The sequence below is a fragment of the Aythya ferina genome (genome assembly GCF_964211825.1).
Source record: "Aythya ferina genome assembly, chromosome: 1".
Taxonomy (NCBI): Eukaryota; Metazoa; Chordata; class Aves; order Anseriformes; family Anatidae; genus Aythya; species Aythya ferina.
In genome coordinates, this window is record NC_140296.1 from 99,073,471 (window position 1) to 99,100,552 (window position 27,082).

The window sequence follows — 27,082 nt, forward strand, 5'->3', positions numbered from 1 at the left end:
GATTTTAAAAATATATATCAATACAGGGTTAGTTTTTTTTTTCTAACAATATGGAAAGAAGTTTTGCATAGAATATACAAAATTTTTTTAACTTTTTTTCTGTCTATATCTCTGCAAGTCAGTCCCCATGCTGTTTTTTTTGTTTGTTTGTTTTTTTGTTTTTTTTTTTTTCTGTATTTGAGAATACAATGACCAAGAGGTTTTGAATCCTGCTTCTGATACTGCATAATAACTTTAATCATCCTGAAGGACAAAGAAGATTTTAAACCAGAAATGATTATCTTGTTGTTGTCTTGCTTTAAACCAAAACCTACAGTTTTGTGGTTTAACTCTTGCAGGCAGATCAGCCCCATGAAAACACTCGCTCACTCCCCTCAGTGCAATCTGGGAGACAATCTGAAATGAAAAAGTGAGAAAACTTGTTGTGTTGAGATAAAGAAAGTTTACAAGATAAAGCAAAGCAAAATAAGGAATTCATCAACTACTTTCCATTATCAGGCAGATAATTAGTAATGTGCAATGCTTGGTTGTTTACAGAAGACCTTGATACTGTGTAAGCACCGTTCAGCAATAGCTAATACATTGGTATGTTATCAAAACTGCTTTGGCCACAAATCTAAAACAGAGCACCATGTGAGCTGTTATAAAGAAAATTAAGTCCACCCCAGCCAAAGCCAGTACATATAGTTATTAATAAAACTGAGTTTTCTATCAGTCCTAGAAAAAAATATTATACTTCATTTCCATTCCAGTTTCAATATGTGTCGTACAATACACAAGGTTATTTTATTGAAATCCAGGGAAGGCATATTCCTTGTTGAAATAAAACAAAACTCCTCAGAACTATATAACCATTAGTAATCTAAGAAATCAGGGAAGAAAAAAACTGGCAGCTGCTCAGTTTTGTGTGACTATGATGTATAAATAACCCAAATTTTATAATAGGAGTTTTTTTTAAGTGTTCAAGAGGACAAAATCTGACTAATAGGGAATAACTTTAAAGTGACTGTACAAAACAGTTTATGTATTTTAATGTTTGTACAGATCACACAAACAAAAGCTTGCAAAACACATCCACACATTTACAGTATAAGGGGTTAACTTGCAGGACATTCTGTATGCCTCTGGCTTCCACAAAATTACAAGGCGTAGGAAGTGTTTGACTTTAATTGTTAATTGTGTCCTCAAAGTACAAGTTAAGCAGGCTACATATTGACACCCATACTTCTAATTGACATTTTATTTAAAAAAAGTAAAATAAAAATAACATAAATCATGGTGAATGAAACAGGTAAAAGTTGTAGTTCGTATTAATCAACTTATTCCAGCTGTAAGGACTTTTCTATGTAATGCTGTAAAAGTATGCAGAAAGAGAATGAACAAGCCTGACAGGGTGATAAAGCTGAAATATAGACTTGACCTAGTAAGTCATAATCAAATACATGACAGTTTCTTAAAATCCTCCAGTATGTCAAATCAATAAAAATAAAAAGAAATTACATAGGATACAAAGTAGCAACCAAAAACTGGCAATGTACTTACTACCCAATGCATGAAGCCTTACAGAAACCTCAGGGAAGCTCTTGGAAGGTTCTTTCACAAATTGGCAGTTTATTCCAGCAGTTTTGTGTCTCCTGGACTTTGTTTATTTGATCAAGACAAGTTATTTTGTGGATGCAATCAATATTCATAAAGATAGCCTTATTCTCTTGCATACTTAATAGCTAAGCCCTAGTCTCCATGATTAAATGAATATATATATAGCTACTATCTTCCACTGTTCTTAGCTGTAGCAGAGCTAGATTTTGATGAAAGAAGCAATATTATAAGTATTTATAATACTTATAGCTCCTGGAAGTATGCTGGAAGGAGAAAATAGCTGTAGAAAACTGGCAAATTTTTCTTGGTAAATAATCCTGTGGATGATCCTTAGTCAGTCAATGGTGCAGTTATCTTTCTCTGCTTGCTCATTAGCTAACTTGCCATTGGACTCACTTCTATCTTATGTTTTCCACTGGAAGAATATCACAAGAGACAGGTCATTTTCTTCTTCTTGAGCCCCTAAGTTTTATCATGTTGTATCATGATAACTTTTTGTTTAGTTTGCTTCTCTTTTATTTATTTTCTCCTTTTTCACATTCATAGAAGGGGACAGGAAAAGGAAACAATTTATGTTTATATTCTAATATCACTGGATTTGTAATCAGTTTTTACTGTACTCTTTATGTCCCTCATCAAAGCTGCAGCTCTTGAATTTTCAGTAAAAGTAAAGCTTTTGTTTGTTCATCCATTCATTCATTAGTTTGTTCATTCATTCATTTATCTTGGCCTCCTTTCTATCCTCTAGTTATTTTATTTTATGGAAGTCTCTTGTCTACATTACAAATATGAGTTTCTACTTCGCTCTTTTGGTATATCATAGCATTCATGTTACCAAACATCTAGTTCAAAGATCCAAAAATACATTAATGGAATCCTGAAGATACCATATATCTCATACAAAAACTAGGTCGGGCAGAAATGACTATGAACTAAATGGACACAGATTTTTGAGATTAGTATTATAGCATTTACTCTTAGTGATTCTCTTTGTGCTTGTATTTGTATTACCAGCAATCAGTACAGGAATTTCTCTGAATTTATGTTTGCCACATAGTGGTTACTTTCAATATCTTCCTCAAGATGCCTTTTAGTGGCAGGGTTTTGGTTTTGCATTTCAAATAGCTGGCAGCATATTCATCTCCTAGGAAACTTTATGACATTTGTTTTCCCAATATATAGACAAACCTTTCTGTTTTTAATAGAAGGACTATAGATTCAGAACCTGCTCCTCTGAGAATGATTACCTTGAGATCACTTTTCAGTACCCTTCATGAAACAACAAGAAAATAAGCAACATCACAATCTTTCCTTAGTTTTTACAGGTGTTTATATATCTAAGACTCTTTCCATTCCAAAGAACAACAAATGTCATCTTTGACTGATTGTTTTAGAAGCTATGCAAAAATCTAAATAAACCTGTCAAAGGGAAGCTCCGCTTGCTCAGAAATTATAGTTTATAGGCAAGAATAAAAGCCTCAATGTGTTCTTTCAAGAAGCTCTTATTCACTACACACACCATTATTTTTCAGTAGGTAAAAAATACCAGTCTCCAAATCCAGTTAGTATTATGAAAGCTGTAGAGAAAGATCTCTCTGCAGTAGAAGAATAGTTGTGAAACAATAGCAAGAAAAATTATGCATTGAGCCAAGACAGTGGGCATTTTCCTTTCTTTATAAATAAATCGTTTTTATTCATAATATGGTTCTCTTACCTTTAATTGAAACATCCTGTATTTCACCAAATAACCAATTATGCTGACAAGATAAATGCAAAACTGAAGTGTTTAAGTGGACAAGGGACAAGGTTATACAAAGCTACCCACCCATTAAAACCCCTTTCTTTCCTTCAGGTAAACGAAGCCTTAATTTTATATTAACTCTGTAAAATCTTTTCTATAAATTCTTAGTCTTGCAATCAAATAGCCTTATTTTTGAGAGTTTTGGTGATGATCCTTATCTATATAGGATTATGAAGAACATCTAATTTCTAATGCTAACAAATTATTTTCTAAATGATCTTGTTCTGATTAATGCGGTACCTCTAAGTAAGAAGCTAATCAAGATTCAAGTGATTATATAGTCGAAACCAACAAATTATTTTTATTACATAGCAGTTAAAGTTTAATTCATTTATTAATCCATTTATTTATCAGATGTTTGAATTTTCCAGAAATCAGAAACATAACTGTAGCTGTAACACTACTATGCTTATTGTCTCTCTGACAATAACTTAATAAAAGCCTAAGAAGCTTCCAGGTAATTCTGCCATTTTGCCTTCTTTACCTCAAGTTTGTTATTTGAAAGTTCTGCACCTGAGCAGCTCTCATATGAATTACAAGTTCAGGACCTCTGAATACCTAGCTATTGGTGTCTCACTGCAAATGAATGAAATACTGTCTGGAAAAATTTCTATGATCCCTATTTAACACTTGATAATAATTTTCAAACTGCACTAACGGCCTGCAAAAATCTCTCACGTTTTCTAACTGGTAACATAACTAGCAATAATTTAGAAATCATGAGCGTTCCTGGTTATTTCCATTTTTGGAGTGCCTAAACATCAAAACAACAATGTCCCATAGGTAGAACATACTCTGTTTTAAAATATAGATGCTAGTTCCTGACACCAAACTAACAAGCTCATAATCACTGCTTACTCTGGATAGTTAAGATAGTTAAGTTTTCTATCACAGTCATTCTGTGTAGAGAATAGTGCAATTCGACATTAGAGATATTGCAGTCCTCTTAGAGGAAAGAAATATTTATCCTGACAATTCCTAGATACAATTAAGCCATTAGATATTGCAGAAATGAATTTCCTATGGAATTTAGCTAACAAATTCAATAGACTCGCATTTATGAATATATGACATATGACATATATGACATAATATGACTTATTCCATATATGTTTTAAATTGGATTGTATTTCTATTAAGCTTTTTATATTACAACAATGTATACCAAAATGTTTGAAAATAAGAGACACTGAGGGAAAAAGGTTATAAATCCCAGTTATCATGTGGAAGCAAATACTCTTATAAAGTCATTTAGGAAGATAAAAAAAGTCAAATCTTTTAAAAGTAAAAGAAATAGCACAACACTTTACTGTGAGTGCCATCCATCACATCTCTCTCTCTCTCTCTTTTTTTTAAAAAAAAAACAAAAACAACACACAAAAAAAACAGAACCTTTAAGCAATCTATGGGGAATGAAATACAGCTTATTCTTTGCATGTCTGAGCTTTATAGAATCATAAAGGTATCATCTGCACCATGCTCAGAAATTGACTGGATAAAAACATCCACATGAGTAAAGTAGGCAAAAAGGATCTGTCAGACAGTAGGGAACTTTGCTAATAGAAAGGTGAAATGATCAAGAAAAAAAGACTTTGTAAAAAAAAAAATATAGTTTTAAAATTGATCAAATCACTGTATACATGTATTAGTATGGATATGTGAGTATGTGTGTACAGGTTGATATTCACACACAAAATGCAATAAAGGTCTGTTATCTTCAAATTAAATTGTATGAAAATAGATAAAAAAAAAAAAAAAAAAAAAAAAAAAAAAGATGACTAGGCTATATTCCCAAGACAAAAATACAGCTTCTTTTGTTGCAGTGAAGTTCAGGAGAAATTTAAATTAAATCCCCCCATCTTGAACATATATTTAGTCATTTCTTGTAACTATACATCCATCTATGTAGTGACTGATATTGTAAGATCGGTAAGATATTACCGTTCACTTTTACTTACATTCACGGACTAAATTTACTAATGATGGCATAAGTCTAATTAAAGGAAAATAGGTCTACTATTACTAAATGGCCCTGATTTGTTTTATATAATTTTGCAGTGCATTATGAAAAAAACACGCATGAGAAAGTAAGACTTAAAAATCTCTTGAAGTGTTTTAAAACCTATTCAGTTTTAAGACACATATAATCCTTTTGAGTGGCCACAGAACTGTCAGAAGAGCATGTGTTGTAGGTCAACCCTGGCAGTCAGCTGAGCCCCACACAGCCTCCTCTGACTTCACACAGTCATTGTGTGGAAGAGAATTGGAACATAAAACTAAGAAAAGTTGTAGGCTGAGGTAAAATCTATGTAATAGGTGAAACATAAACTGTGTGCAAGTAAAGCAAAATAAAGCATTTGCTCAATACTTCCCATCAGCAGACATATTTTTACCCATTTCCAGGAAAGAAGGGCTTCATCATGCATTTTTTTGGGAGAGAAAATGCCATAACGAAAAACATCCTCCCTTCCTCCTTCTTTCTTCACAGTTTTTATTGCTGATCACAATATCACAAGGTGTGGTATATCCTTTGGTTGAGGTCAGGTGTCCTGGCTGTGTACACTCCCACCTTCTGGTGCACCTCCAGCCTACTTGCTGGCAGGGCAGCATGAGAAACAGGAAAGACCTTGATGCTGTGTAAGTAAGCACTGTTCAACAACAACTACAGCATCAATGCATTATCAACACTGTTTTGATCACAAATTTAAAACATAGCACCATGTGAACTGTTACGAAGAAATTAACTCCATCCCAGGCAAAACCAATACAGAATGATATCAGTAAAAAATCAACCAGTACCATCAAAGTTGATTTCAATTTCTATTTTATAGTCTCATCGGTTAAAGCACTGAATGATACAGAAGTTACTTGGATTTATCTCCAACTTTAGAAAGCCATATGCTACAAGAATCTCATACTGTGAACTACTTTTTAAGATCTCATAAGCTGAAACATGATGGTTCTTCAGTGTTCTCAATGAAGTGAAATCAAGTCACATATGGGATCTATACAAGTATCTCCATGAAAAAAATTATATCCAAGAGTATTCAAACAATTGGTTGAGGGTAGTAAAATTAAAAAATGAGATGGTAAGGAAGAAAAAGAAGAAAAATAATTGTCAGGGCCCTAAACTAGCAAGTTACAATGGCCCTAATCAGCCCCAGCTGGGGCCTCCAACCGCCTCTATAGGCCAGGGAAAGTTATTTAAGCTCGGCTTGGGAAAATGCTTTCAGTCCTTGCTTGATTTATGTTAGAGGAGAGCTTCATTTTAATCTCAGCTACTGCTGTGATTTAGAAATAATAGTGAGGATAACTAACATAACTGTTGCCTTGATATTTAATTAGCTAAGACTTTTTGAAAGGCACTTACAGATAATTTAGAAACAACTTCCACAGTAATAGAAATTGGGGTGGGAGGAAGGCTGATAGTATTGTTTTCATGTCTACGTTAGATACAAAATAACCTACTCTTCACTTTAAGGGCTCTGAGGTTCCCCTCTCTCAAGAAGTTCAGGTGTTTTGGCTTAGGGTCTTTTAGAGACAGGACAGCTGAGAGCAGCCCTCTTCCTCTGGTGATTGTGGAGTGGCCTCTGTGCTGATTTTACTGAAAGAAATACCTAAAACAGGAACTATCTTTGTAACAAGTAAATATATATCAGAAAGGAAACTGTATTTATAAAGTTTAGTCTCCTGAGCACTTGGATATGCCTCTTGTGGTAAGTAAGACTGTTGAATTTCATACTTTATAAAATTATAATGTCTGATCTATATTGTATTCATAATAAAAACATTAGTGCTGTAAAAGGCTTATGTCACTTCTGGTTTTGTAGGTTTTTTTTTTTTTTTTTCAAGGTTATCTCTGTGAAGGATACATTGAGTAACTTTACCTGAGCACTTGTTCTCTATTGCACGTTTTTTTGAAATGAATTTTCTGTGAGGTTGTCTGGTTGATTGTTGTTTTTTGTTTGTTTCACTTTCGCCCTGAAGCGAGCCCTCTGACTTTGACAGACCCTGTAGTTTTGTTGCAAGCCTCTGGTTTCAGGATCTTTGTGGACAGGGAAAGAACTTCATGAAAATCATAACAGAACATGTCTTACAACCTGGTAGACCAACTGTCTGCCTATGGTGGTAGATTTTTATAATGCTATGAGCATTTGGAGTTTCTAACAAAATCCATCAAATTGTTATTCTGACAAGATGATCACACTTTCTTTGGAAGCATTTCGTGTTCTGATAGTTTATTCTAATTATATTGTTTATGTATAAGTTTATCAATTAAGTATCAGATCCATCATTGTTTACCCACTTGTTTGAAGACGTTTTATTTGACAATTCTATTAAAAAAAAAAAAAAAGTTGGCAGAACATTCTCTGAAAGTTTCCATATCTGTTCTGCAGCTTAAAAGTTATCTTATGAAAATGTCATGTAACTTCCACCATGTCTCTTAAAATTCAGGCTTCAATAAAGTGTCAATTCCAAGATAAATTTTTAATGAGCACTATTGTTTCTCTCTTCTAACCAGCTTGGGCACTCATCCTCAGCAGTTAATCTCTACAGTCTATAATCAGATGGGAAAATAAGTACTATTAAGTACACTTAAATAATGCTCCTTCTTTGTACTCATAGTTACAGATATAATATTTTCTTCTAAAGGAATTGTGTGTGGGGGGGTGGGAATTGCTAACTGACATTAGTCCCTGAAGTTGGAATAAACAGTATAATCCATTTAGTGCGAACACAGTCCTATCTTTCCTATCACTGACCTCCATCTTTGAAAAAGCTAAAATTCATTATTAAGACAGTAATGTTTTATTTTAAAAAACATTTCAAGGAAACCTTAGAAAACTAAAGAAAATCAAACCCTTTTTAGTAGCAGTGTTTAATTTTAATTTAGCAGAATTGTTTAAAGAAAGGCATTTATCTCATTTGTGCTTAGCTTAGAGAAAAACAAGCTCTTTGAAGCTATTCATTCAACATTTGAGATTGAGCAAGAGTATGTTATGAATTTAATTTTGCTTTAACATTGCAAAGAAAGTTTAGAAATGTAGCTTGCAAGGGGTAATTGTTCTATATTTAGACAAAAATAGAATGAGCAGAGTTAGGAAATACTATTGTTGGCAATTTTGTTGAAAAGTCTAATTTTTGTTGAAAATAGCAACCTCAACAAAGTTGGACTTAAGGTAATTTATGATCATACAGTCTTGTGGGGAACATGAAGGCTTCATTTTCCTATATTTCAGTAGAGATGATAGGAGAAAAATAGAACTATATAGCAGTAGTTGAAAATAATGGTTTTGATTTATGCTGGGGGTTGTGCCAAATTCTATTATCATAGACCTACTAGCAGAGGGAGTTCATGTGGTCAGCAGGCTTGTGCTTCTTATCGTGCCAGCTGTGGCTGCTGAAAAGTTAGTATCAGTAGTTGAAACACCACAGGATAGAGATGTATTTATCACAGGCAAATTTGACTAGCAGATATTACCTATACTTCACCATTAAGGAGCTCTGCAAACAATTTCCCTCCTCCAAGGCTGCATATCTTCTAGCATAGATAGTGCATAGTTCAGAGATGGAGACTCCAGCAGAAGACCTATTATGTGGACAAGAAGGCGTTCTTCACTGTGCTACTTTCTCATCTTTATGGTTAGACTGCAGGAACTTCTGTAAATGCTTTGCTATAGCAAAGACTGAAAACTGACAGTATTTTATAAAAGAGACAGGATCAAACTAATAGGACTTCCTGATTTGGATTATTGTTATTAATAGTGGACCATCAATAAATTTGAAATTCAACTTTGAGGAACCAGTTTACTACTTCACTGTAACATTCACTGTAACAAGTTAGTAGAATAATACATTTCAAACTTTAGTTTTAGTTGCTTTAGATTTAGCATTATCTGATACTTAATCTGTAGCAAAGATTTGCAGCCAAAATACAAACTTCTATCTTGCTGAGACAGTATCAATAATATTTTCAAATACTTAAGTTTATGCAAATGTACTAGTGGTCTTGTTCTCATTCATAATAGTAATAATAATAAAAAGTTTTCTCTGAAGTGTTCTACTGAATGATACCTGCTCATATGTAAAACTTGGGGGGAAAAAAATATCCAAGGAGATAAACAGAAATTAGAACTTTATTCTAGAAAAAAAGTAAATAAGTCGTCCCATCCACTTTGCCCCTCCTTCCCACCCCCCCACCCCCCCCCCAAAAAAAAAAGGGGGGGGGGGATACAATGCTAAATTATCATACTCTTCTGCAACAAAGAATGTAGCTAGAAGTGCATCTCCTACAGGCAAAATAATAATAATAATGTCTTAATAGTCAAAATCTGGAATTGATAGAAGAGACAACTTTGATTTAGGAATCAAATCATCTTTTGCCTTATTTTTGAAAAATACAGGATGCATGTTCTTCCTTTAAAGCAAATGTAGGTAATGTACATCAGTTTTAATGAAGTGTTTTTACTCTCTGAATCCAAGAAGGGCTCAATATCTTTCAAAACATATTTCACGTTTAGCATGAATTACCTTAAAGACAATGAAGCAAACCTTATAGTATTTTCAATGATTATTCCTCACTGATTCACCCTATTTTATTAGGATAACAGCTTAGAAAAAGTGTATTTCACTAAAACATTTTTTTTTCCAGTTACTTTATTGTTTTCTCTGAAATGTAGCCTTTTGGCTCAGTGAGGAAGATTCTGAAAGTACATCAGTACTTTTTTTTTTTTTTTTTTCTTGAAATGGATTCTGAACTACTTGAACTGACTTGGAGGCTTGAATTTATAAAATGAGAATGGAAACCCCACAGTGCAAATAGAACTTCCTTTTTCAAATGTGTGCTTTCAAAATCTTTGAGCCAAATGCATCACTGGTGTAAATCAATTTCTGTAGCATTACACCAGGGAAGAATTCAGATTTCTTCTCTGTACCAGTGACCCACAGGTAATATCAATCTATCTGCCATGCTACCTTCAATTTTATTCCCCTTGTGTTAACAGAATTAGTTACAATTTCTGGTAGAAAGTAGTAAGACAGCTTTTTTCAAAAGCTTCAGGAGTGGATGTAGTGAGTGAATTGTAGCTTTTATTTATTATTTTTTCTCAAGATAGATGGAGCAGGTGTATAGGAATTAATGAAGCAACTGTGAAATTGTAAGGGTCATTGGTGTGTAGAAAGCTGTAAATTAGCTGGTTCTTATGGGAAACTGCCTTCCACCTTTAAAGTGTTGCCACTTATAAATTCTTGTTTAACTTCTGGGAAATGGCAATGTGGAAGTCCAGAAAAGAAAATGTTGAAATCCTTCTATTTGTAGATTTTTCAGCAAAACAGGTCTGAAATAGCTTGCAATATACATCTTTCATTGAATCTTTATGATTATAACCCTAAATTTATTTTTTTCGTTTAGAAAAGTAGTCTGAAATAAACATACTAAAATCCATTTTTGGGGGAAAGAAAAAGGTTAAATCTGTAGTCCTTGCAGATCACCTTTATCTGAAGTATCTACTAAATCATAATACTTCTTGCAGGACTCCTTTCAAGACACTTTCTTTAAATAGGTAGCTACAAAGATGGGCACCATGTTGATAATGCAAAGTTACCATTCAATACAGAAGCCTTTCTCTTCCTATAGTTTCTGTTGAGGAACTTTTCAGCATGAATTAAGAAATCTTAATCATGGTGGTATGGACTACTAAATTTTATCAACTTTGTTATATTCCCATTCCTGAAATATTTAGGTTCTTTTAGGATAATATTCTAATCTTCCACTGTGTTGATGCTCATGACTCTGTGCCTTCAACAGGTTTCATGAACAAGCTGCTTCCATTTTCCTTTGTCAATAAAATCAATTATGTTCTCTAGCATGGTCTTCAGTTAACAGGTTTATCAAAATTGGGTCCCTCGTTATATCCCATTTTATCCCACTTTCTGATTATCTCTATGCCTAATTTATTAAACTTCTAAGGAATATTTATTTAGAATATTATCTAAAGCCATGAGCATAATCATGGCATTTCAGGCTAGGCTGCAATAGATAGTATCTTATCTGTAGTCACCAGTACTTCTAAATGAATATTTCTTTGATTGTTGTGCTGTCACTTTAATAATTCTGAAAGAACAGTGAATAGTGATGCAGTAAAAATAGTTTGTAATCGTGGCAGATACAGTATTCTTTAAACAGGGTGAGTGACACTCCATCAGCTCAAAAAAGGGGATCCAGCTACTGAATGTATCATTTGATGTCCACATTTCTGCATAGAGCAGGGTCCATATATCAGTAACCTGAGGAATTAGGCTAAGAAAAAGTGTCATATTTTGTCAAAGATGTGGAACATATATAATGCAATTCTAACTAGCCTACAGATGAATATACATACACACAAGTTCATGGTCCTTTTTAAATGAATCAGATACAGCTTTATACTTTTTTTTTTTTTTTTTCTTTTGGAATTCTCTGATTAATGGCTGTTTCACTCAGTTTCTCTTGTCACTTCCATTCTTATATGTTCTGTTCAAAATTACAAATCAATCATGCTATATATCATGTAATGGGATGCTTTGTCTTGCTCTGCAAGGTTATGTTAAGCTACATCTGAATCATTTACTGAGACTTTTCACTGTGACATAGTAAGTATAGTAAAAGCAAATAACATGGCAGTCTGTGAATGTTAACTAAGATAATTATGATCTCAATTAAACTTAGTGAGAAGTCATCCATCTTGCATGGTTAGATGTGTTATCTAAGAAAGTGTATGAGGTACCTCACTGAGCCTTTCTTCTGGACCAGGCCTGTATTGTGATTTATTCCAGCCAGCTAATTAGATAGCTATATGGAATAGATCAGATGAATATGATTTTGAACATCTTAGTTTTACGTTCCCAGCACACTAGAAAGATCCTTTTTTTTTTTTTTTTTTTTTTTTTTTTTTTTTTTCCTTCATGGAGTCAGGGCTTTGTGTTGGACATTTAATCACAGAATCACAGAATTGTCTAGGTTGGAAGAGACCTCAAGATCATCAAGTCCAACCTCTGACCTATTAATCAACCTTTATATAACGTCACCTGTCACTTGCTTTGTCTTGATGTTCCCATTTTTCCAAATCAGCATTTTGCTCAACAATTCAAATATGGGTCACAATACATACAAGTTATTTCAGCATACTCATTAGAGCAATGAAATGTCTAAAGACAAAGACATAAGTTGCTAGCGTAACTTCAGGCATGGCCCTGAGCACATGACAACAAATGTATTGCTCCAGGAATTGATTTCATGTGGTGTTCCTCACTCATTGTCCCTATTCCCTTTGCTGTTCTTTTCATGATTTATTCATTCCCTGTGTAAAGAGTAAATTACTGATGGGGATAATACAATAAATCTTTCAAATTTGCTATTATGTAGATTCAAGAGACTATTTTCCACTTGCAATGGGGAGAGAGTAAATCAATGATTAGGTTGAGTAAGTTCTGAGCACCCAGATCCAAGGGTTGAAGAAGGCCAGGTGAACTTAAAAGGATTTCTTTCTTTCTTTTGCTGGTATATACCGAAAATTACAAACTTTAATTTACAGTTTAGAGGGTGAGTGTCTTTGTACAAAGGTAGCCACTCAGGCATCCTACCTCTCTGTGATTTGATGCACAATTACAGTAAGTCTGAGACAGTTGCATGTATTATAGATAAATTATGAATTGGATAATTCATCAGAAGCTGCTTATCTGGTATGGACCAGTGTCAGGTATTTTTTCTTATGTAGCAAGATACCTCTTCAGAAAGAAACTGGTAGACTTTTAATGATTCATTTTTGGCCAGATTTGAAATAGCTCTTTTTTTCTGTGTTACCATCAACATCTCTGTATATCAACCAAACCTGTGAACTGAGATTTTGTCAAAATGAAAAAAAAAAATCACAAGGAGACTTTTTAGTTTGTAGAGTTCATTTTAAAATTTACAAAAATTTAGTTTCACAGTGGTATCTTTTTCTGGGTTTTTATTACAGTCAATTCTACATCAAACTTGGTTCTGGTGTTCTAAATTCTTTATAATACACTAGCTGATATGGAGCTGGAGGGCAATTAGACTTTTCCATGGTTGTTACTCCATGTCTTTTCCAACTATAGTGAGCCCATGCCAAATTCTTCGGTAGCATATAGTTTTTGTTTTTATCCTTTCTTGATATAAATCCATTACTAAGCGTATAATGTGAAAGATGACTCAAAATTCAGATCAATGAAGGTTGGTAATTGTCATGTGAGTTTTCCAGAAGCAATTTTAAAAAAGCATGAGGAAAACCAAGTGAAAAGATTTATTATAGACAGGCTTTAAATAACATCTAACAGTAAATGTTTATATGGATAAACCAGATATTTATGTTATGCTAGGAGATCTGAAGATACTGTTCATGTGCCAGTCACTGGCATTTATTCTGACACTTTATTAAAGTCAACATGAACTGGATGGGTGGTAGTACATGAAGGTACTTTAAAACCTAGGGTAATGAGCATCTGCAGTGACTAAAATTTCTTTTCATGTTTTGAGCTACCTCACTGCCTGCTTTTGTGGGAGGGTGGTTTGCCTAAGAATCAAAGATCTTTTTTTTGATTATCCAGAAAAAGTTTACAGAAAGGTGAAAAGTAACAATTCTAAGACGATGCATTAATGTTAAGGGAAATTATGGTTTTCAACTAGTGTATTGGACAGATTATCCATTTTATTGTCAGAATCCAGATTCAGAGATTCTGAACACTGAGATTTAATGTGGAAAGCAATTGCCATATTCCCTAAAGACTCTGTCTTGCACCTAAAAGAATTTATATCTCATGAATCCCAGCAATACGTCTTTGATATGTAACCTAACAAATAGGAAGAACTTAAGGATCCTACTCCAGCTTCTCAAATAACACTGAGTACAGAAAGTAACAGCTGCTGCCCATTTCTTCTTTGCTTCCTGGGCTTCCCTTTAAGAACTTAAGTGTACTACCTGGATTTAGGTTGCTCCTAGAGACAAAATGACCTTAACAAGCTATTTGAAGTAAAACATTCAAGTCTTCAAAGAACAAATACATTTTTTCTTTTGAGGGGACTTTCAAAGTGACTGCATATGTACCTGATCTCACAGGTTTGTATACACCCTATCTGTACCATGTTTTCTTTATCTGATAAAAAAAGGAATGACAAAATTCTTCTACTGCATTGTGTTTCATTGTATTCTTGATTCATCTGTTAATTTCTTTAAGAACAGAAGTTTCATGATGCAGAATTCTTTTTCAAATATCTAGATTTTCAGTGTGATTAGAAATTGCTTCTTAGGACAAAGAAATGCATATACAGTCAGTTAAAAGGCTCTTGACTTAAATACTGGATTTTTTCCATTTTTTTTTTTTATGAGAAATTTATATTTTGAGTTGTAGTTGCAGCAAATACACTGTAATGCTGATCATATTACATTTGTAATAAAATGAAACTGCAAATATAATACCTATAGATACTCCTGTAGGGATGTTTTGCTAAAAAGCTATTATTTGCACTGAATCTGTTCTTTTGTTCAGCAAGCAAAAACTGCCAAATAAAATCTACTTAACTGTGCCGGTCTTGGATGTTAAAAATAACACTAGCTAATGTGGAGTGATTAATCCCTAAACTATGGTTATTGCTTCTGGATTGACTCATAATAGATACTTGATTATAAAAGTAAAACACTATAGCTTCCTAGTTTTGTTGAGGCCAGTTTCCAAGAAAGACTTTGATTGGCACCATTTATTCTGGTTCTGTTAACAAAACACAGAGAAATAGATATCGTTAAGTGTCATTACAACAATCAGACTTTTCCATTGAAGAGAGTAGTTTTTTGAGTTGCATCACTTTATCTGTAAATCTAATGACTTCTGAAGCTGTTTTGGGATCAGTGACTAACAGGGCAGAAAATGAAAATGCAGAGCAGGAACAATATAAACCGCATGTATTGCTTATCTTTGAGAGAGATGCACAGTATGTCAGTGACGCCAAGAAGCTCAGCGGTTGTTAATTGTGCATGTGCAAGGGATACATTGTGAGATGTTCTCAGTAAATACATATGTATAATCACAAAAGCACAATCAGCAATCAAAATGCCAAGAGGTGTATTTGGCCTATTCAACTGAACTGTCATTTTTGCCTTACCTAACAAGTTATTTTTTCTTGTTTGCTAGTAACTAAATAGACATCTAAAATGTTCAATAAAATGTTCAAGTTTCCTTATAGTGCACTGCAGTATATGTTGCTGCATGTAAGTGTAACTATATGCACGACAATGTGACATTTCTTTTTTAGAACTTACTGAATGTACAGAATTTTATATAAATTCTAAACAGTTCTAGCTTTAACTAGAAATGATTTTTCACATCAAGCAAAGTAGACAACTTCAAATAACAAATGGCCTGGAATCAAGAGAATATTTAGAATGTGGCTACAGTAATTCAGATCAAGAGTGGTCTTTTGAGCTGTCATCCATTAACTGTGGTTTGGCACAGACAGTATAATAGAGTAAGTGAAGTGGATTCTTTTCAAACAGAACTAAACAGAAATATGCACTCTGAAAAGTGCACCTGAATATCCTCCTGGACACTCAGATTACAGGTTAAAATGATGGTCGAAATCCTGCCAAGTTTTGTAGTGTGTACTATGGGTGTTAATTCCTCAGATTCAATTGCTTCTTCTGCACACTTAATCCAATTGCAGTGTGTGGCCTAAATTGGTAATGTAGTATATTGTCTACTTGCTGATATTGAAATAGTCTTTTAAAATTGTATGAAAGGTAGATGGGATTCCATGATGTTACAGAAAAGCACACTTACCTTAAAACAGTGGGAGAAGAGAACATGGAATTATTGTTCTGCAGTGCAGTTCTTTTCAGAACAAAAAGCCAAACTCTGTAAGCATTTAAGGGATGAGATGAGTAACAGATACATTGGATTTGTCAGGAGCAAATTATAACAAATCAACTTCCTTCGATGAGTGTGAACTGATATGGGAGTAAAGCGAAATATGATCTTTAAGGATTTTACCTCATGCCGAATTCTGATAAATGAAAAGAGCTTCATTAAGCTGTTATTAGGTGATTTCCTAACTGCTTAGAAGACCAACTCCACAGATAACAAAAAATTCATGGATAACATTATCTAAAGTAAAGTGGAAAACTCAGTGTAGGGATGATGAGGTAGACCCCATCTAGAGGTGCCAATAAGTATTATCTGGTCATTAGTTTAAACTAATATTCTGAAGTAATATTACAGCTGAAATATATTAAAGTCATTATCCAGGATACAGAATTAAAAAACAGTTAAATTTCATTTCAATTTCTTGAAATGCAATATTTTTTTTTTTTCCTTAGGAGCTTTACTATACTGACTTACTAAGGTTAAACCAACATTCAGCATAATGTTTTATACTTACTGTCAGCTGCTTGTGAGCATTTTCCATCTGTTCACCACAACTTGAAAAAAAAAATATGTAAGCACTTATTTTTCTAGCTAATAACTATAGCAGTGGTATTAGGCTATGCGTATAGAAGTCTATCCAGAGTCTAAATATTGAAGTTACTTTAAATTAAATTTTACCAGTTACAGTAACTTTTTTTCCCTGTACCAAAAGTACTCCCTAGTGTATTTTATAGCACCTTAGTGTGACGAGTAGTCTAGCACTACTCTGCTGAACTGTTTGCATGGCATATCTGAGGCTGTAATTGTAACAAGAGGTTATCATTACTATTGCTTTCCTAAAGCCTCTGAGATATACATAACTTGTTTTCATAGAATCATAGAATGGCTTCAGTTGGAAGGGACCTTAAAGATGACCTGGTTCTACTATCCCCCTGACATGGACACCTCCCACTAGAAGTCCCATCCAGCCTGGCGTTGAACCTTTCCAGGGATGGGGCATCCACATCTTCCCTGGGCAACCTGTTCCAGTGTCTTACCATCCTCTAAATGAAGAATTTCCTCCTAACATCTAATCTAAAACTACTTTTTTTTTTTAAGTTTAAAACAGTTTTCCTTGTCCTATTGTTATCTGTACATGCACATTTCCTATGTATCTTTTCCATAAATACACATAGCAATCTCAGCATAGATTAAGCTATTTTCCACCTGCCAGCTGTGCAAATTAAACTTGAAAATCTGAAATTTTCTCATCAAACTCAGAGTTTTCCTTAAACAAGACACTACCAAGATGATAAGATTCAGCAGGCCAACTTCGGGCCTCATTTATACTTGTATGTTTGCCTTCAAATAATCTACTTTGACATTTATATGATCCTGTTGCTTTGATAAGATTTCATAGGAGCACCTAATTAGAAACTTTTAAACAGCCCTGTTGAGAATGCACAAGATGTGACAGAATACAGAGTTCTGTCAGTAAAGCAAGCAGATAATGAGTAAATATATTTAAAGAGTGGTGGATTTGAATAAGTCTTTGATTTTTACTCAGTCACTGTTCAGAATATATAGTCTTGCTAGGATGCTGTCAGAACATTGTTCAGGTTTTGAATCAAGTTCTACCTGTCTCACTGGAATAGACATTCCCTTCAGCTGTGTGCATACCATATCTTTATCATCTGTGAATCTGAATGCCTGAGTAAAGCTGAGAGGCCACAAATAGCATGAATCTTATCAAAATATACTGTAATCAACCCAGATAGTTTGACAACTATTCATTTGGTGTTGTGAATACCTTTTTGAACACCAAAGTCCAAATCTGTGTGTTTTAAATAATGGTGGAGTACAATGCTAGTTTTCAAAAGTCATAAGCAAAGAAAAATATAGTTAAATAATTAACTGCTGCCCTATTGAATAGTTACTTTAAGATAATTTTCAGATTTCGGATTTGCACGTAAAAGTGTGAACTGAACAAATTCATGTGAACTGAATTTGAAAATCAGAATAAATAGCTTGATCATATTTTAAGAATCTTTGTGTGAAATGAATCATCTAATAATGAACTAAGAATTAAGGAATTTAACTTTACATCATTGTAGTTTTAATGATTTTTATCCTAAATTAACTTCTCAAATGCATATTTCATTATTATCCATGTTATTTCCTTCCTCAATACAAAATTAGCAGTAGCATTTGCAAAAAATAAATAAATTGAAATGCCAAAGCAGTAGCATATTGGTGAGAGAATCATGTCCTGGTTCTTTCTCATCTGTGGTAGAACATTTTCACAACAGTGGCTGGGTACTGGATACTACCCTTCCTTTGCCAAAATGAAGTGCTATCAAGCAGGTTGTCTTCAGAATACAGACTATTTGCATCCCACAAAACAGAATTCTAAAAAGCTTCTTACTGTTTTACAGACACAAAATATTTTTGAAAATGTGGCAATCTCTTAATGCATATCAAATTCCTGTGCCTGGATTATAACAAGAGTTGAATTTATACAGTGAACAGAAATTTTATGAAACCATATGTACATAAATACAAAATTCTATATCTCAGTCCTTTGAATTGTCTCAATATATTGTCTGTCAGCTTCTGAATCACAATTTCAATATGAGCTGTCCTGGGATAAGATATTTATATTCTGATGGGGTTTTGCTATTTAAAGAAAAAAAAAAATCAACAAAAAACTTAATACTCCAGGATAGCAAGATATAATCACTGTCACTTCACTCTTAGTTTTAACTTCCATGGCAAACAATAAAACGTACAGCTGGTGATAACAGCAGTACATCGCTTCTTCAGCTTCTTTTTTGCCCCTTTTGTTCATTTTCAAAGGAACAAAACTCACATTCAAGTTTGTATAAAAGCAGTTTTGTACTATTCATAATTTACAACTTTTGTTCTTGGGCTTTAACTATGATTGTTTGCTATGCCCTTTATTCCTTGATTTCATGGACGTTTTCTTAAATCAGCAGTTATACAGAAGAAACTTGCTAAAAGTTAACACTTAACGGAAACACTTGCATAACATTGAGGTAGAAAGTAATCCTTTGTGTTTTTTTAAAAAGGATCTGTTTTTCTTTTTTTTTTTTTTTTCCCCATATGCTTGTATACATCATTGCAAAGTATAGTTTGTAATGACTGCAGTTCCAAGCCACTGCTGAGTGCTGTGCTTCAATGGTGTTCAGCTTAAACTAACTTTGCTCATGACTGTATGTAACTATAGTCATTTCTGTGTATGGCTTTTATTTCCCTTTTTGAATTAGATTTTGCTATTCACACATACTGATATTGCTTAATACCATAACCTGTAAGAACTCCTAGTAATGGAATTATTTCAGAATAGACACCATTTCCTGTTTTAGGATATAAATTGAAATAAAAACTGCTGCTCATCTGAAGTTTGCTAAACCCCTGATCAGCCTGTAACTGAGACTCACGTTTATGTGGTATAATGTATTGCTAATGATGGAGTTGTATAAATGTCCTTCCTTGCATTGTTCTGAAAGAGAAAGTATGGAAATATTGAGTATACTCTTACAAAAGAGAGATTTGTAAGAGAAAAGCGGTGTTACACTAAAAATGATTGTCTCTACATTTATTTGAGACACATTTTCTTCTCTCAGTTGGCAATGCCCCAGTCATGAAAATGGGGAAAAATTGGACGTATAAGTAAACTATTTTGAAGACTTACTTCTATAAACTAATAATCATTTTTCATATTTATATGTAGGAATTCATTACTTTATCTCTTAATTTAATCTGCAATATTACTTAATTTTGACTTCCAAAACCTGGTATTTTTATACAAATAATTTCAATAAAACATCTCAAGGTATTTTGGAATGTGGTATAGTATTAGGACTTTTAAATACCAAATTAACATATCTACTCTGTATTATAGAAAGTAATATGTAAGTAAATAATTGACAGAATATTGAGATATTGAGTTTCTGAATGTGGAATACTGATATTTCCTTTTCATTAACACAAAAATAAGGAAACATTAAATATTTGTAATTCTTACGTTTACTTGTAATTCAGGAAAGTGTACATGCAGTTTTATGAAAACTTGGCTGTTTTCAGTTTTTATAACACAAAGTATACAATTAAACATGGCTTTATTCTCATGATTTGTATGCTGACCTAGCTATTTTGTACCCAAAAGCATATGTTTGTATCTTCTTTATAAAACACAATGAAATTATAAATAAAGAGAATCAGCTAATGTGATCAACAAAATCAAAAATGGAATAAATTTAAATGTTAAGTTTGGAAATGGACTACTTGAAATTAAAGAAAAATCTAAATATGATTTGGGCTATTTTATGTGTGTATGGTGGGTGAAGTAATAAGTTCCTACATGCCTCATATGTCTACAAAGTATCTGGAAGTTTCTGGGCATACTATGTGTGCAAAGAGTTTCTAAACGTGTTCATCAAAATCATATGTAAGAACTGTTTTCTCAGATTTATGGCAACTATCTTGCCAAGAAAGAGCAGGATTTCTCATTACAGTCTTATTGTCACAACCCATAGCCTCCTCCATTTCCAATTTTCCAGCTTTGATTCCAGGAAGGTCAAGTTTATTTTGGCTTTCTGTTGCAGAGATCCTTAATAGTTTGACATTATGCTGTATTTGTAAGTCTTTACAGTTACTGTGTTGCTTATTGTCAATGCCTGTATCTTTTTAATCTTCCTTCTGTTGAATGAAATTAAAAAGAAAGAACAGGCAGTTAAAGATGTCTTCAGCTTTTGGCAATATGTATCTATATTGTTCAGGAGGTGACATCCCTACTGCTTGCAGAGAACTATTTTGTAAACTGTGTTTATCTGGTTCTATGGAATACCAACTACATGACTTTTAGGAAAACAACAACAAAACAACTAAAACTGTTCCAATAGCATGGTAAAGAATACGTACCCACTCCAACTCTTGACACTGCCAAGGCAGTCCCTAAATTCCTAAATATTTTTTTTTGTTTTGTACAGACATTTAAACAGCCTTTTCCCATAAAATACATGCATTCAAATTTTCTGACTGACCATTCAATAATGCCATGTGTCGTGTCAATAAAGCAACATGACTGGAGCAAAGTGATGTGACTCATTAACTGCTAGAGATTTCAGCAGCAGACATCAAAACCCAATTCTCAGTGACTTCTTAAAGTAATTACTTTTTATTCTTGATGTTTCCCAACCCGTTTTTATAAAGGCAGATTGTTTTCAAATGGTCTTGGCACAGAATATGAGTGGCTCTGTCTTGTTTTTGTTTTGAAATGCTCAGCACATCTCTAACTGCATGAAAACATTATTTAAATGTTTGAATCTACAACTTTATTTTATTTTGGCATAAAATACAGTAGAAGCTTTAATAACTTTTGATGGTGGAAAAGAAATTAAAACATAAATGTTCCCATGTTAATACGGAAGAAAAGCTTCTCATCTCAAATGGAATTTTTTTTTTTGTTTTTGGCTAGGAGCACTATTAGAAGAAACAGAAGCAAACAGCAGAAAGAATGAATCTAAAGCATTGCATATAATTTACCTTGTACTAAACTAATTTAAAAAATCCAGAGGAACAAATTGCTTTAAAATTATTCATTTACAAAAATGTTGGTGTTATTATAACCTATATATTAACATGTTTTAATATAATGTATAAAATGAAGTAGTTTGACTTTTTAGTTAATACTTTGAACTAGAACTTACAAGTCTCGGTTTATCAAATTTATTACAGCTGCAGTCTGTTTTTTTTCCAGGCACAGCTGAATCCATTGAAGAGGCTACTCAGCTACTCCTTGGCACCTTCTGTCTGAAAGCTACCTTCCCTCCTCTCAGGTATAGACATTCCTATTTTACTTCTGTTAAAGTGATCCAATTAAAAAAAAAAAAAAAAGTGGTAGTTGAAATTGGCTGGAGATGTATAGTAGTATGCCTCTTTCCAGTACCTTTTAAGATCTTCTATCTTAATTTAACATTATTTTTTTTTCTGAAGCTTTTATTTTTATATTCATTCTTGGCTGATTATTATTTCAATGTCAATAATGCTAATAAAATTGTAGAGGCTTGTCCTTTGCTGTATTCCTGTGTGGTAATATGTCATCCAGGGGCATGGATATCAGGGGCCAGAGTATCAGCATGTAGCCATCATGGATCTAAGACCTCAGGTAGCCTGTCCAAAATTCTTGTAAGCATTATCTAGGTGTGTGGAGAGTAGGTCCAAAAAATTTTTTTTCCAGTCATTAGACATTTTTCTGATGCTCTGGAGGCAGGAAAAAGTCAATCTGATAGATAACTTTTCTTAGAAAAGCAAGCATTAACCATATTGTTGATGTGTTATAATACAGTTCCATACTCTTTCATTTTATTCAACATGATTCAGTTGTGAAAAGTTCAAATTTTCACAGTTTGAAAACAGAAAATGTGTCTTTCCTGTCTCTAAAGCAGTTAAAATTGAATTGCTCCTAAACTATGCTGAGCTTAAGTAATTCAAGAATCATTGATACGCAAGTCCTGTATGACCTGCCTTAGGAACATTGGAACAATATCTGCAGTGACAAATTTTGCCCTGAGGAATCAGAACATATTTTCCCAAACTACCTAATAGATGGGGGAAATGTTTTTCTGTTGTTTATTCATTTGTTTTCAGCATGAATCTGTCAGATGATGCCAAAGGTTCTAGAAACAAATAAAACCTTTCAACTACCTCTTGAACAGAATATGATCACAAAAAGAACAGTGAGACAGCACAGGTACTCCAGCTGTGCCAGCTGTTTAGTGCATTATACTAAGCAGAATTGTGGGACATAGAAGTTTGTTCCTTTGTTTATTTTCACTTGTAAATGTTGGTCTTATGAAGCACAGTAAACAGGTCTGATTGAAGGACTAGGATTCCAGTTTGTCATTCCTATTTGGTATGCCTATTGATGTATAAGTAACAGAAATTTGAATATGTTCTTGATGGTAACAGAAATAGTAACAAACAAAAACAGAATCTGTCTAATCAATTCTCAAAAAAAAAAAAAAAGTTTTTAATATTATATTACTTTGACTTTAGAGGTCATCTGAAGCATAAATAGTAATGTTATAGCCCTTAAAACCATTGTTGTAGGTAATGTACATTTAGGTAGAAAATATAAAAGTAAAAGCAGAGTGTTATTTTCTGGTGATACGTTTTGTTTTGTTTTTTTTCCCCATATTACAGACAAAGGAGACTTCTCAGAAGTAATACATGAGATCCAAGAGATTAAAAACAGGATGCTGAAGTGGTAGGAAGAATTCTTTTTGTTAGTTTTAATTTTGAAAACTACAGAACATACTAACCTTTCACATTTTTATTCCATGTTGTTTAATGGTAACATACTTTCAATATTAAAACTTATTAACAAACATGTGAAGATCTGACATCCAGGAATTTTGTATCTAAATGTGAAATGACTGAAAAACCCTGCAATAGTGAGGCATTTTCACAAGTTCCTCATTTCAGAAAACGTGCCTTCAGGAAATCTAGAGGGTAACAATTTTTTTACAATATTTTACCAGCAGCTTAGGCCAACGTTCAAAGCAGGTTTCAAAAAAGCTTGGAGAGAAAGAAACACTCTCCAAAGGGTTGTCATTACAGCAATAAGAAAATGTGAAGTATATCTAATCTGTGAAAGAATTTGTGATGTTGCATAAGGCTTTGTTATTATTTTTAATAGCTTGATATGGAACATCTGAAGTAAAGGAAGTCATAATTTTTACTGCTTTCAGTAACATCAGAGCTGTTGCTCTGTGAAGAACGTACCTGCCCTAACCACAACACAGATAGGACCAAATTTCTTAAACTTGTGCTTCACAGAATCTAGTATGTAATCCAGTAGTAATCCAGTGGATTCCATTCCGTTCCATGGAATCTAGTGTTTCATGGAATCTCAGGTGTTTTTGAATGATTCCTGGCAGTATGCCGCAATTGCAACACCAAAATATTCTCTCTTAATATAAATAAACATTATTTGCAAAGGGCGAGGTGTGATCATATACAGTTACCTCTGTTCAAGTAGACATCCCATGTTCCTGGAATTTAGTGGCAAATAATAGGATATTCTAGCATAATAGTAGGTAAGGTAAATTAGTGATTTCTTCTATGACTGTACTTACCTGGGTAATCCTCTTTGGATTCACAGCCGACCCTTGTGGTTGCTGCCTTTCCAAAGGAGTTAATCATTCTTTTTCCAGTAAGAATAGATTATTTTCTGACATCACTCAATGTTGTGGTACAAAAAAAAAAAAAAGCCTTTGCTCATGCAGAATTTTGCAGCTCTGAGAAGTTAAGTTCTGAGATGTTATAAAGATATTGTTTCATGCCCCCAGTCACTGCTTGAAAGCAGTGTCTGAAAATGCTTGAACGTGGTCCCAGGAGTTCAATTAAAGTAAACAGTCTTGTCATTGGGCTCCATGTCCATAAAATGTGGACACTGGAGATTTACTGCATGATAGAAATACTGCAGATACTCTTCTAACTTGCAGTGTGTTGACTTCTGTCTGTAGTTTCCCTTCAGAAATGTCATGGCATTTAGAAATTGCTAGCATGGGAAGCTAAAAATTATAATGGATAACTACAAATGAGGTTTGCTTCCTCTTGGATTTTTGCAAAGTCTCCTGACCAAAAGCATATTTCAAGTAATACACAGCCCTACACACAAGTGTACACAGTAAGTAGCATATAATAAAGTGTAAGGTTTGCAGAGGCCAGGTGCAAATGCAGTGTTACAACTTACACTATAGTAATCACGTCTGATATGAGAGACACTAATTTTCATCTACTTGCATGAGAAAAAACTTTTCCTGCATGTATCCATTTATTGATCTTAAAAGAAAGATTTTTTTTAAACTTGAGTAAAGAGGAAAATATACAACCTTTGTTCAACTTCTTGAAACACGTGTTTATTCAAGCAAAAACTGCAGTGTAAGATGTAAAAAATTCAGTTCCCAGTGTTCTTCCAGCTGTTTCTACTCTCCAGATTTTTCTTTCACCCTCTCTAATTCATGTCTATAATCTAAAGTTCAACTTTGAATCATTTGCTTTTTCAAGTCTACATCTGATTCTGAATTCTACCAATTCTTGTAAGATATCTGGATTTCCTGAGTGTTAACATGAGTCAGCATAGGGGTTTTCCTCACTTTTTCTTTAAAATGTTGCTTGGCATACTCTTTTAAAAAAAAAAAAAAAGACAAAAGTCATTCTAGGAGCAAAATATTGAATTATTGTTGTTTTTTTGTTTGGTTTTTGTTTGTTTGTTTGTTTTTGTTTTTTGTGTTCTTGCCCTATTAAACTTGGCTGGGCATTAGTGCAATACTTCAGTTGTTAGTCCTAGAATTACATCTATGTGACAAAGCTAAATCTATTTTGCCACTCATTCATGCGTTAACAAAGTTGTAGTGAAAAATGTGATTAAAATGATTGCTCATATTCATGAAGAATGATAAGATTTCCTTAGGCTTTTGACAATGCCAATTTGCCCTAAAATAGGCTTCATTATGGACATATATTTAATGCATCTTTACTGACATTCTCTCAGGAGTGCTCATTAGCTCATACACAGTACTGCACCAGTGCAGTTATTGAAATCAAATCTACAATTACCCTACATAATAGACAGAATTCACTTGTATCATACTCTGCATTACTAGTTTTTAGGTGTCTTAGAGTGCAGTTCTTGTGATATATGGCATAATAATTCATGTCAAGAAGATGGTTGATATTAATAAAGAAAGGGGAGATTTGGGAGTGTGGCCATGGGGGTCGGAAAGCCCTGTGGTTGATGATAACATTAGACTCTTAACAATGAGGCCATCAGGAATGTAAAAGAGTTTAGAGGGAACAAAGCAGGGTGATTCAGGAGACTCCATGCAGTCTTGGGTTGCTTGTTCTCCAGCCATTAAGGCATGGAAGTTGCTGGGTGTTTTTCTGGGAGTTGTTGTTATATTCAAAGTTGCTTGACCAATGAAAAGTCGCTTTTGAAAAGGTCTGCTGTGTGGTGAAGGGTATAAGAGGGGAGCCTGTCCTCAACATTAAAAAAAAAAAAAAAAAAAAAAAAAAAGGCAACACTATATGTTGCCTTTGTCATCAATCAGCTATGTCATCAATAAAGAAGTAGAAAGAAGGAATGAAAAGGAACAGGCTAGCAGAACGGAGACCAGGACAGGAACAGGCACATTGATGGCCTCATGAAGATAGGTTTGGCCAAACTCAGCAAACTGCTCAAATAAGCTCATACAGAAAGTCACTGGAAATAGGCGCACCAGAGCTGGAAAGAAGCTCGAGCTGAGAGAAGCAGACCCTCGCTGGTAAGCAGTTGCACATTATGGGGTATCATATGTCCTTAGGAACAAAGACTGTCCTGGTAACCTTACAGCTTATTCTCCTTATTAACAATCAGACAGTTCATGAGCCTGAAATATGGGACCAAATTAAGGTCAAGGTCTGCTGCTAAAAAAGACAAGGTTGCGGCGGGATTGCTCGGCACCTGGCGAGCCATCTCTGAGGCCTTAAAGAGCCATGTGGGACCACAGTCAGAAACGTGTGGTTTACCAGACAGCGGGGGAGCTGTGGGCTCGTTTACTGATCCACCTGCTGTGCCATCGCCCCCCTGCTCCTCACCACTACTGCCATCGCAGGCCTTTGCTGTTACGGCCTGTGGTGACCTGAACGTGCCTTTTGAATTATGTGAATTATATCCAGGCCCTGTTGGCCCTAAAAAGGAGCCGGATGTGTTTCCCTTTG

The 27,082-nt window shown here is 33.9% G+C and overlaps 1 long non-coding RNA gene across 1 annotated transcript; it reads left to right on the forward strand.

Moving 5' to 3' along the window:
* Positions 1–6,667: 6,667 nt before the first annotated feature.
* LOC311429897 lies at positions 6,668–23,721 on the forward strand. Its single transcript, XR_014688455.1, has 3 exons — positions 6,668–7,116; positions 22,077–22,155; positions 23,522–23,721. It is a non-coding gene; the product is annotated as an uncharacterized lncRNA (long non-coding RNA).
* Positions 23,722–27,082: the final 3,361 nt, after the last annotated feature.